At 26.9% G+C, this 11,752-nt stretch overlaps 1 non-coding gene across 1 annotated transcript; it reads right to left on the reverse strand.

The window, feature by feature from the left end:
- Positions 1–10,042: 10,042 nt before the first annotated feature.
- Trnat-agu lies at positions 10,043–10,116 on the reverse strand. The gene has a single exon. It is a non-coding gene; the product is annotated as a tRNA-Thr (tRNA).
- Between the last annotated feature and the right edge of the window lie 1,636 nt (positions 10,117–11,752).

An 11,752-nucleotide genomic window follows, 5' to 3' on the forward strand; every position in this document is an offset into this window, starting at 1 on the left:
GAATGTGTTTGTTTAATTTTGAACGCCCAAAATTATTCTATTTTATGCACAAAAAGCATTTTTATAAAATTTTCAAAATTTCTAAAATATTTATTGGACTAAGGAATGCATGGAAAAATGACATTATTAACACTTACTCCTATCAAAACAGGCGAAATTGTTATTGTAGAGTAAAAATTTTCATATGGGCAGAAAAAAGGGGATTTTGGAAAAATCAACAACTTTTCACGATTTTACACAACTTTTTGAAATTTAATCGAAAACCATGCACTATAGAACAAAAAAAAGTTCACAAATTTGGGTCGTAATATTTCCGATCGATTTGTATATATACAAAGAATAAGTATGAACTGAAACTTATTCGTCATATTTTCTGAAAAATCTACATTAATATGCAAATTTTCCGTGTTCTTGGTGATTTTTTAAATTTTTCTTAAAAACTGTGCATTTTAGACAAAAATTACTTCCGATACAAGTTGTTAAGCATAAAACTTCCTACCGATCTTTATATTTTGATTGTGCTCAATCTTTCAAAATTATAAAACCGGTAGGGAATTTTAAGCTTAAAAGCTTTTATAAGTATTTTTTCCCTAATATGGAGAATGTTTTTAAGAAAAATTTAGAAAACCACCGAAAAAACGGAAAATTATACATTAATATAGATTTTCAGAAAATGGGAAAGTTACGAAAAATGCATAGTTTTCGAATAACTCGCAAAAAGCTGTAGAAAAACATGGGAAATAGTTGATTTTTTCGAAATCACTATTTTTTTGTACGAATATGAAAATTTTGATTCTTCAGTAAAATGTCCAAACTTGGCATAGGTGTCATTTCTGGCTACCTCCAAAATTTCAGTAAATCATATGAAATTTCATCTAATTTTATAGGACCTGGTAGTTTAACTTTAAAAGATATGTAGTCAAACACATTGGAGTGGATTATGCTTCTTTTCTATTTGTTGATCACAAAATAGCTTCATTTTCAACGTTCAACGTAAGCCGTAAATAATTGTCATTGAACTATTTAAACAAATATTCTTATACTGAATCGAATTTCTATTAATTTATTGCATATATTCCACATATGTTTTGCAAAAAAAGGTATTTCAAAAAAAATGGGCGTTATGAAATAAAAATTTTCAAAGCATATAATTTTTGCAATTTTTATTTTCGTGTAAAAAATCGAATTTACACTAAACGATTAATTTTTTAATACGGAACAAATCGTAGTGAATAGGTACAGTGCAAGTTGTTTATAATGACTATGGGTAATGTTTACAATAAACCCATTAAATTTTATTGAAGGATTGTTTACAAAATTTACAATGCCAAAAACAATTTTATAACTGAAATATTAAGCATATAAATATCTAGTTTCAGCTGAAATTAGCACTAATAAAATTTTTTTCGATGCCTTTCGAGAACCACTGGCGAAAAATACCTTTTTTATGTAGAAAAGATATAATACACAATTCTTTTATTGACGATTTTGGACAAAGAGGTTAGCTTTTTCTCACCGATGAGTTACAAACACTCGTTTAAAATAAACTAATTTCTATTTTGTGCAGAGTTAAAAATCTAGTATTACACAATCTTTCAGTCAAAACTTCAATCAATTTTCAAATTTTAATTTATTCATTGTAAGTTAACATATCTTCTTATCAGAATAAATTTCTCTGATGTATTCTATGCCATTACAAACAAGTTTCACTGTATACCAGCCAACCTGTTAAGAATTTCTTTACTTTTTATTTATTTACCAAAAAATGTTGTTGATTTATAGGTATTTGAACCCTTTTATTTTTAGTGCAAGAATATTTATTGATAAATCATCATAACCAATTGATATTTATTGATTTTTCTGGAATAATGGTTTTGACTTTTATTTTTATTAACCCTTTTTAGTAGAAAAATAACCATGAATATTTTTTATTTATATTTTTGCAAGGTCCATTAATATTTATTAGTTTTTTGATTTCTACCGTAAGGTTGTATATTATAATCAGCCATTATTTTTATTAACTGAACTGTTTAAAATTTCTATGTTCCTCGTAGCAAATAAAAAAACCGTCAAATTTGGAAGAAAACACAAAAAATACTTTTTTTATTTTTTGTACGACACGAGAGTTTTTGGAGAACAAAATTAGCTTTAGTACAATTTGTGGAAAGCATTAAAGAAATAGAAGAAAATGACTATACGGTTAGAGAGATCATTTAGAGAGTTCCGAATCGTCTAAAGAACTTCGCGAGATCGTATATGAGAAAATATTTTTTTATCATATTCTAAACGCATGTAAGAATTGGTAATAGATATAATTAACTATAATCGAAAAAAAACGACTTGAAAATCGAGATAAATACTTTATAAAAAAAGAATTTTAAATAAAATTATATTTCATACTTTTCAAATATTTTTCGCTATCTGACGTAATATTAATATGGTCTGTTTCTTGATCAGCAAAAAATTTTTTCGTATAACTATTAGTTGAGTCTGCCAAATGATAAGTCAAACCAGGATAGAAGACATGGTTAATTTATGTACCAATTTTAAGCTACAAGCGATAAATATTCATTTTGAAAATCGAAAAAATACTTCATGGGCAAGATTTGAGAATAAAAGTATATTTTAATTTGGGAAGAGATGAGATTTGCGTGTTATCCAATTAAAACAGATCTTCTGATTTCTGAATGACACAAAAAAAAATGAAACGAAATGAAATAAGATACGTTAGGGACGCTATCATTATATAGGACGTTATTATAATGCCATAGCGGGAAAATGTAACTAAGCCGTTAAAGATTTCAGGAGTGAAAAAGTGAAATTTTGATCAGAATTAATAGGTTCAAAGCATGTTCAAGGTTTGACTAATTCCAATCTTTCAAGAGTACTATTTATTTTTTCACTTATATTAAAATATAAATGATATTTGAGATAATCTTATGAAAGAAAATACCTTCTTAGACTAACACAAGAAATATGAGACATTTCATTATTCTTTTCTATCTAAAAACATTTCCAATAATTTAATTTTGGTTTTAAATATATTAAAAAATATTTTTAATAAATAATATTTTAAATCACATTTAAACATGTAATTTCTATTTCGATTCAATATAACTACTATAAAAACTAATAATAATACATTGGTCTCAAATTAATATTTCAAAAAAAATTATATTAATTTTTTTTGATTAGTAATATTATTTATTAAATATAATTTCGATATCTTATCACCCCTTTAATAATTTTCTTGAATATATTATTATTTTAACAAGAGCAATACAAATAATGTTTTAAAACAAAATAAATATTGAAAATTTGCTATTTTATTATTAATAATAAATAAGTTTAAAATGACTGCTGATTTGGACAAATATCAATTTAAAATTATGATAAAATGACAATTATTATTATTTGGGAAAAATATTTTTTATTAATTTTATTTATTAAAAAAACCATAAGTGACACAACACAGGTGTACAGAAAATTTATTAAAATGAAATTTTCTTGATTGTAAATAGAAACCAATTTTGGTATTAGAGTTAATAAAATAAATGAGTACCATTTGGATAGATGATGTAGCACGTAGACATATTAAATATTTTGTCTCTAGTACCTTACAAACTTTCATTCATCTTTTTCTATACTACGAATCGTAGTACTTACGCCATAGTTTTAAGCTGAATAATATGGAAATCTCAAAGTTTTTGACTTACAATGAAATTAAATATTGAAGAACTCAGGAGAGAGTTATAATTGGCTGGTTAATATCAAAATTTGAGACCGGGGTTTTATTTATAAATAATTACATTTAGAAAATAGCAAAAATTATTTAATTTTTATAAAATTTTTGAGCTTTGAAAATAGGTCCATTAATCTAATAAAATTTAAAAATCATATGTTAAATATTTTGACGAAATAATTATTGGTATTTTTTCCTGTTATGAATTAAACATATTTTATAAATTTTGGTTTCTACTTTATGGAAAATGGTACATGCAAATAATAAAAACTTCTCATTTCTGTCCATAATCTTTAAAAACATAATTGGCATTCATGATTATCGAAAAAAAAATCATAAATATGCGAGATTTGTAGAACTTATATGTTATAGTGTGTAGGCACAGGGTAGGAAAAAGAAACTACTCAAATTTTGTATAGACCTTTCCTATTTTAACAATTGCATATTTACAAAGTCGGCATGTTCCGAAGTTTCTGCTTTACTAACTACCGCACAGGAGAGTTTGTGTCATAAAAGTATGGTATAATATATAAATTACATCAGCGCTGTCAAATGTTTCGTTTACCTGTCTGCAATTTAGTGTCTCACGCACTTTTTGGTGAACGTCAATTTTGTTTGTAATAACATTATTGACTTAAGAAGTTGACAGATACTTGACAACTTGAAGATAAAAAAAATTAGAAACTGTTTTCGACTATTTTTTAATAATATTATAGACAGTTTCTATTTTCGGTCAGTTTTTTAAGTTTTAATTCAAATGAGAATCAGACTAATTAGGGAATTTCAATATGTCAGAAGTTGAATGATGTTAATCAAATAAATTCGTGACTCAATCTAATTAAAATAATTCATATATCGTAATATTTCAATTCTAAATTATTGCATAATAATTGTTTTATTCCGTATTGAATTCAAGTCTACGTTGAAGCAGATACAATAGTGTCTAGGGCCAATCATTTCAGAACGACTGAAAATTTGAAAGGTTGTTGTCAATGTTGTGCCTAACAACTTTTTATTTGGCAGGCTTGGATTATTTTTAATTCTAAATACTTAAAATTACCAACAATTCATTGGGGATACCATATTTAATTAACAAAATGTAAAAATCGTTTCGAAATAACGAGATGTCTGATGCCCGACATCTTAAGGTTATCGTCTCACTTTGGGCATAAAGTCAGAAAATTCTAAATTTTTTTATAATTTTGGCCAATATTATAATACAATTACCATAAAAATTTGAAATCGATTGATTGTCTCTAACTCGAGATAAACTGAATTAAAGTATGAATCATTTCGGATCAAGTTTTCTAAGTCTAGATGAACGAATTTTTGTATTTTGAACACTTCTTGACAAATTTTTGGAGGTTTAACCGTTCTCAAATAATGGTCAAATACTTCGCCCGGCTCCAGACCTAATGAGTCAGTAACTACTCATCAATAGTCAGTTTTCCCTTGTGTATAATTTTAATAATTTTTTTTTTGAAGTTAATGCAAATAATTATGATTTCTTTTCTCTACATATATGTATAATTTATACATGGATATCAGATTAATATAATATAATGATAATTACATTTCAGAAAAGTAAATGATGCTAACAATAAAAAGTTTATGTTCATTAAATATTATCAAAAATAATTCTTTTTTTTATTTCATTCATCTATCTCCCTAAGGAATGACGGGTGAAGGTACATCATAAAATTCAATTTATTGTCTTTTTTCATTCTCCTAAACACAATATCTATTGTATTTAATAAACGTTTTTCAAAAATATTTTTTTTTTTGTAGTGTATTTATGGTTGGTAACAAGATTTTATGTAAGCTCGTTATGAAAACAAAACCAGTGTTCCGTATTATAAATTTTTTTTTCATTTATTTTCATAAATAGGAATTTTTTACTTGTAATGCATGCTAGTTGAATATAATTTTCATGTTGACATGCCTCTTCAAAGTTTCGAGAAATCGGGAGAAAAACCAGAAAGAAGACGGTGATAAACCAGAAGGATACGCTATTTTTGACGTTTTTTACACCTAGCCTTTTCTTATATAAAAATTTAAATAAGTATCGTTCAAATAAATGTAAAATACCTAACTGCTCAGAACTATTGAATTTGCTCGAATATGAAACAGATAATTATAAAGTTCTTTATTTCTGGACTCTGGAGAATTTATGTTGATATCGGGAGTCGGGATTAACAACACGATTTCTGGACTCTACCAATTAAGATGACCATCCTATATATTGACGGCAAGTACATAGGGTTGCCAGTTCATTGATTCATTGATTGAATTCATTTAATTCTAAAAATTTTAGTTCAATTTACACGTAACTGTGATGTTCGTTTCTCTGAAGTTCATGTTTAAGATGCAAATTTGAGAAAATCCCTCGTTGACTTGCACTGATGTTTACATAGATACTTCGGAATGATAGATTTTATTAAATATAATTTTCTCGTTTTAATAATTGGGGCCTAAGGAGTAATTCATCGCCAATTTTTAAGAATGAGATCATCGCCAATTTTTAGTTTTTTTTTGATACGGAACCCTAAATTCTTAAATAACTAAGAACATCCTCCATTAAATTACGTTTCAAAGAAAACCAACAAAATCGTAATGGGTTCATCAGTTTAGGCGCTACGATTCCATGGACAGACGCACAGACACAGAGACACACACACATAGCGGTCAAACTTATAACACCTTTTTTTTTTAGTTCAGGGGTTAAAAATAATTTGATTGTATAATCTCTCTGGGGTTTTGTTTAAGGCTGGTTTAATTGGGATAGTTCATACTCAGAATTATCTCTAAAATTGAAAAATTTTAGATTTATGTGAAAAATTACGTAAACCGAAGCCTTCTTGTTATTATGAAATACCTTATTCAATAAAAAGAAGTAAAAATTTGAATTTGGTACAGTTCTGGAGAAAATCGCACATGGTAGGTATTTTACTCTAGAGCAACCACTTGGTTAGATGCGAGCTTATTTATAACGTAACTCCATCGAATACTTTAAATTTAATAAATAATATTTATATACGTTAATTTTACATATTTTATAACAATACTAGAGACCTAACAATAATCATTGAAAAATATTTTTAGGGGTGAGTTTTAGTTGATGTAGTCTATACATATATGGTCCAGTACCCTGTAAAATAGTTTTCGAAAGAGCTGTGTATAACACATAAAAATATAGGGGTTGAACTAAACATTTACCCGTGAATTGTTTTGAATAATAGAATGTTCATGCAACTTATACACCTGCAGTTTGTATATATTGGCTTGTACTATATAAACTTTGTAGTTTATACGTTCTTTTTGTACCAAGTTTACACTGAATGTAAGTAAAAAAGAATAATCTTATAGCCCTGTAATAGCATTATCCTTTTCTACTTAAACTGAATATATAGACACTAAGATAAAAAGAATACACTTGGGTATATGTTTAATAAAATATCCCTAAATTTTTCATCTCGTTTAGAATATTTAAAATTGCAATATTCTCTAGTACTTATTATTATAATCATTATTATATACATACACAAACCAATCAGTCAAAATCAACGTAGTTTTTTTTTTAATATATCAATTTTTTTTCTAATAACAAAGCGAAATTTTGAGTAATTTTTTGAAACATGTAAGTGGTTTTTAATGAGAAGAATGTAAACAAAAATTAAAAAAAGTTGTAAACATCTGCCACGGCACGATAAACGTATCTCCTGTATATACTTGATTTCTTCGCTGCATGTGTTATTAGAGCTTTTTTAAAGTCTTAGAAATTTGTACTCACAAGATAAAGCACTCGTCGCAAAGGGAAATGGAGTTTGAGTCTTCATAGATTTTTAATAATTTAAAATACATGACATGTTTCGTCTAATATGGACATATTCAAATTGTTTTAGTCGGAAACTAGAATGATTATTTTCGATCTTTATAGATTTAATTTCCTTAAAAAAATAAATAACTTAATAAACCAAAAATGATTATTTAAATTATGATGACTTTTCACGCCAAAAACTACTGAATAGATTTGAATGAAACTTGACAACAATATAGCTCATTTATCTGAATAAAACATGGGCTAAAATTTATGAAAATCTGATTTAAAAAAAAAAAAAAAAATAGAAAAAATTAAATTTATTATTTTGACATTTTATATGGCTGGATGAAGCAGATATAATTTATGGACATTTGTTCAACCTAGGTTATCAGACATATTTTTTACATAAAAAAAACAACACGATTGGGATAGAATACTTTAGATTGCAATAAAGCTCAATTTGGCAGTTACCATAAACAAAGCGCTAGGATAAACATTGCAGGTAGCGGGGGTGCATTTGGAAAAGCCTTGATTTCGCATGACCATCTATATGTAGCCTGTTCGCGTGTATCTAATCACCGAACGAAAGAACATATAAAACAGTTTACAGAAACATCCTAGAATAATATTCTGTTTTAGGCTATTCTAAAGAGGAATTAATTCATTAAACGTTGTATATATATTAAGCAATAAAAATATTATCATATTATTTTATTTACTTCTTATTGATCTTTGCCAATTATTTAAGGACAAAAACGCGGCCGAATTTGCGGATAAACGCTAGTACTTATTAAAATGTCTATATTAGACGAAATATGTCATGTTTTTTAAATTATTAAAATATTAAAAATATAGTGGACTCAGCAAAGTAAGTGAATTAGAAGTTTTGTTTCTTCAAATCTTCTTTCTTACATTTTTTCTTATTATCCGAATCTCAATATTCTAAATCTTAAGTCCATAAAAAGATGAAATGGTGCAGAATGTATAGGTGAGAGAGGCCTTAGTAAGTAAATGGACTGATATTTCGGATATTATTGTGATTACTATTTTGTAATAGTTTTTAAAAAAACTTTACAATCAACCTCAATTTATCTTGACAATAATTATAATCTAATGGATACGAAAATTTGAATAAATTGAATTAGTGCTCGAGCATAAAGTTTAACGATAACGATTCTGAAGGTAGAGTCTATATCTCTCTCCTGGTCGGTCTTAATAAAAAAATAAAAATAATTCATTAAATATGCATCAGGGCGAAACAAAAATCGAAGATACTATCAATTATTACCTCATTTCTCTATAAAAATAAAATCATTTGTGCAAAATATATCATAAATTTTATCAGCTAATATAATATTAATTTTAATTTTGGTACTTCAATATTATAGATACATTATATACATTTATATTGATTAAGAATCCATTATCCTGTATTTATTTAACGGTTCACTAACGGTATATACAGATTTTAAGGGAGATAATTCTTATTAACGTTGCTTATTATTATTACAGTATTACATGTTGGTTACATAACAATTTCAATATACTGACAAAGTGGTTAAAATAAATGATTTACCTACCCTTTAAGTTCATAAAATAGACTTAAAATCCGATACATAAAGATAAAAATCCAGCGTAAATGAAAAAGCTCCGAAATTATTTCAATAAATAACTTCTTAAGCAAATTCAAAAAAAAATCGGTAATAATATTTTGATTCGTATTTCGATAAAATTCCTTTTATAAAGCTACTTTTACTATAAAAAATTACAGAGTTTTTTATGATTAGTCGATTAATTTCCAAGATACCTCTTGAAATTGTTTAGAAGTGAGGCACAGTGATGAACAAAATATGTCCCAGTTTTGCAATCCTGATCTTGATCTTGCAAACTTTTCAAGACCAAGATCCAAGAAGGGGAATTATGTTACTTGACAATATAAGGCGAAAAGTAAGAATAAGAATTTTTCGATATCTGGCCTAATTTTCAAAATACTGAAAATTGAAAATTTTTATTCATTATTCAGCATTCGATATTTCGAAAACCAAGGTAGATATCGAAAATTTTTATTCTCATTGTTCGTCTACATTCATGGAGTTATAATATTTTCAATCCCTAATATATCCTGCTCGAACATGAATGTGCTTGCTTAAGATTCTTCATAAGAGCAATTTACTTTATATCGATTTTCAATAATTTTTTTCTTACAAATTTGTATGGATACCTTTCCTGAAATTTTAACCACATTTTTTTTAGTGAGATTCTATCCATAAGAAAATTTTGAGTCTTTAAATGAAACATTGTTGTCATGTTCAGACACCGTTAAATAAAAATCAAAATCAAAAATAGCAGATTAAAAAGGAGTAGGAGTATCAGACCATAAACAATATCACAATTCAAAGAGTTTGAATCTCATAGGAGACTGGAATACATGATTCTATTAAAATTGTTTATATCAATATAAAATAATTAAAAAATATTGTAGGCCCCGGCGAGATTCGAACTCACGATCTCCTGTTTACTAGACAGGCGCTTTAACCAAGTAAGCCACGGCGCCGTTGAAAAACTTGCCAAAGATTATCATTTTCGTCGTGATTTCAGTCAATACCATTGAAAAAGTATATCTTTTGATATTGGCATGAGAGCTGGCAACGATTTTGAGCGTTAATTTTGCGACGGGTGACTGTGTGCATTGTAACTCAGCTATCATCAATTTTCCAGCTTTTTTCGGGCACGGTAGTAAATGCAGTTAAGAAAATAGCTCTCAGTGAGAAACGTACATCATGCCTATTTAATTTCAATAAAAAAAATAAAGAAATACTTCAAATCCAACTCATAATATTAATGAGACTTTTATGTGAACCTAATTGTATCATATCAAATATAATACGCGTAAATAATCAAATGTATATTATATTATATACATTTTGTATTATAGTTGTTAAAATATTTTTACTTCTAAATAATAGTAATAATGGGCCCTTTTAAATAATAACTTGTTTATCTGATTGTGAAACAAAGTATCCCTTCAATACTTACACAAAAACATCCATCAATTCGATCTTAACAAGACATTTGAGAATACATCAAATGAACAGAGAATTCATGAACAGAACAGAATTGTTTAAAAAAAAAAAAATATCATATATAGCGAAAAATTTGTATTGGGGATTAAAATTAATATTTTATTTTGAAAAAAAATTATTATTTATTTTTATAACAGTTTATTTTTTTCATTTTAAATCAAGTGTTATTTTTAAATTATAAAAATAAATTTTAACTAAACACTTGCTGAAAATTTCTGTGCTTCAAAAGAAAGGGGAATTTATTTTAAAGGGCGATTATACCAACAGAAGGTCAAGGAAGAGTTTTTCTTTTAAAAGTCCGCTAGGGTTCAATTTGATTTGGAACAACTCGAAGCTTTGAACTTTGTAAATGATTTTGGTGAATATTTTTTGAATAATACTAGTTTAATGTGTTGGTGTTGGCGCATGGAAATTATGGTTTTCGGATTTTAGCAAAAATTTCCTTTTAGACCCACCTCGAATGAATAATGGTACCTTTAGTTCAGCCTAATACACAATTTAGATTGATCTAAAGGCTGATGTTGAAATTTTAGACTAATTCATTACGTCATCATGTACGTTTTTCCTTGTCCTGATTGCAATGTCATGTTGTTCACCTGCCAGTTGTTTGTAATCAAATCTTGTAAGTTAAATTTGATCCAATTGAGAAGAAATTTTGCATGCATATGTAAATCGGATGGCAATGCCTTGACAATGCGGATGACAATACATAGTAAGTATGACTTGATTTTTCCGTCGCTTCTACCATATTTGATGAATATGTTTTTTAGTTTTAAATTAAAAATTTAAAAAATATATAATTTTTAGCGGCAAGCTTTCATTGTACTAAAATGTATAAAATAGTTTTTCTTTTGAATCATTTTTCACGAGTCACTCATGACTATCAGTTAAAGCTAGAGGCGCTTTGAATCATCCTTGAAATTGAAAAGCGCGTTCAGCTTTAAAAAAAAAAAGTTATGAGTGACATATATGAAAAATTATTTTCTACTTTTTAGTGCAATTAAAGATGGTTCTCAAATAAAAAAGTATTTTCTGTTAAATTTTTTTACTTCTTCACTTTGATTTCAACGCATGTGTATAGTGAGACACAAATATGTATACCGTCAT

Source organism: Chrysoperla carnea, chromosome 1 (genome assembly GCF_905475395.1).
Source record: "Chrysoperla carnea chromosome 1, inChrCarn1.1, whole genome shotgun sequence".
Classification (NCBI taxonomy): domain Eukaryota; kingdom Metazoa; phylum Arthropoda; class Insecta; order Neuroptera; family Chrysopidae; genus Chrysoperla; species Chrysoperla carnea.